General features: G+C 40.0%; 1 long non-coding RNA gene across 1 annotated transcript; it reads right to left on the reverse strand.

Annotated features, from left to right (window-relative positions):
- Window positions 1-325: 325 nt before the first annotated feature.
- LOC123058200 (uncharacterized) lies at window positions 326-1,515 on the reverse strand. Its single transcript, XR_006427092.1, has 3 exons — window positions 1,472-1,515; window positions 1,307-1,378; window positions 326-391 (listed from the first exon to the last, which is right to left on the reverse strand). It is a non-coding gene; the product is annotated as an uncharacterized lncRNA (long non-coding RNA).
- Window positions 1,516-1,818: the final 303 nt, after the last annotated feature.

Genomic DNA, 1,818 nt, shown 5'->3' on the forward strand with positions numbered 1-1,818 from the left:
AAGTGGATGGCCGGTTTTGGGTTCAGGAGTAGCCGCAAGATTGCTATGTATTGTGAAACAAGTGTTAAGGTAATTCCAATAATAATTAGGCATAGACATTCTGTTGATGTGATTTCAATCATAATTGCACAACCATGTTTATATTAACCAAAGAGATTAAAGAGTACCACAAAGTGACAAAACAGATCACATATATTCAAGAGAAACTTACTCCAAGATTAGACAATAGGAAAATAGGATCATCACAAATTAATTATTTTGCTAAGCATATCGAGAGGGGCAGAACATATACCTCATATGTTTATTTGAAGAGATTCCTGAGACTGTTGAATAGCAACAGAGCTTTAAGCTCACTGCCGGACCTCATGTCCCTCAACCTCCTACGCAATATCTGCAAGAAATCAACGGAACGATGTGAGACGCCAATCATGACGTATAGAGAATTGTAGGCGAGGCCATACTGCACATCCGCAAATGCGCACTGGTCATTTTGAAACCAACGCCAGAATGGAGACTAAACAAATCAGACCAGGAGATACTAGACATAATAGCTAGCTAGCTTCATGAACTCAGAAACCAACGCCAACATTGAGACTCACATACGAGCGGAATGAAGCCTATTCCTACAGTTGCATATTGCTCCAGAACTCAATCCAATTACTCACTACAGCAAGACACACACTGGCTGAATGTTGGCAACCACAATCACCACCACATGGTGCCAGCCAAGTGCAAACAAGTGCTCTAAACCTCAAAATGTAGAGTGTTATTCACATGCTAGCTCTGGAAATTGACAAGTCTATCTCAAACAACAGACGAATATACAGCACACCATTGAGCTCTTTTGGATTCATTGAGGCCTAGCACCATGTCCCATTTGGTTTCCTCATCACCTGAACAACCTTCTCTTTTTTTCCTTATCCCCGGTGCACATCACGCAGCAGCACCTACATGAGGAAACCGCACTAGGGAAATGGGAAGAAAAGTAAATCGAACCAAACCGAACAAGGGGCAGCGGCACAAAGAGGAGAAGAGGGGCGATACAGGGAAATTTCAAGGCATTAATACACAAGACTATATGCGTCATTGGTTATAAGTACACAATTTTGGGCAAATTCTAGCGATAACATACTTGACTAAAGGAAACCACATAGTTTTGCAAGCAGATATTAACTTTGTTGCAGGTTATTGTAGCCCTATGCTTTTAAAAAAAAGACAGGATCTGCTTGTTTTTTTTAACTGAATGTTTAAGACAGTGGTCATACGAAGTTATCCTACAGCAACAACATGACCAAAGGAAACCTACATGTCTTTAAAAATCTGAACAATCACATGACTCAACTCCAAGCACAGGAATCTTCCTCTGTTCTTTAGAACTCTGCAACATACAAATCCATGTGAAACTAATTAGATGCGAAGGAAGAAAAAACCAGTCAGATTTCAGAAGACATAGAACTAATTAGATTAATACCTTGGTGGATGCAGTACTAGATGGATGCAGACTGTGTCGACGCCGAGGAGGAGGAGGGGCGAGAAGGTGAGCTCCCCCATGGAGAATAGTGACCACTCTGAAGTAGGAGTAGCTTTTTTTTATTGTAGCAAACGACACTGAGCTAGCTGCTACTCCCTCCGTCCGGAAAATTTCTTCTAGAAATTTTATCCATTTTTAGGACAAGTATTTCCGGACAGAGGGAGTACCAAAATAACACATCCATTCTCGATGGACCAAACACAAAAATAGTGCAAAATAAATAAGACATGAAATATAATATTAAAATAATGTCCATCGCCATAAAAATAATTCCATTTTAAAAAATA

This window comes from Triticum aestivum, chromosome 3A (genome assembly GCF_018294505.1).
Source record: "Triticum aestivum cultivar Chinese Spring chromosome 3A, IWGSC CS RefSeq v2.1, whole genome shotgun sequence".
Lineage (NCBI taxonomy): Eukaryota > Viridiplantae > Streptophyta > Magnoliopsida > Poales > Poaceae > Triticum > Triticum aestivum.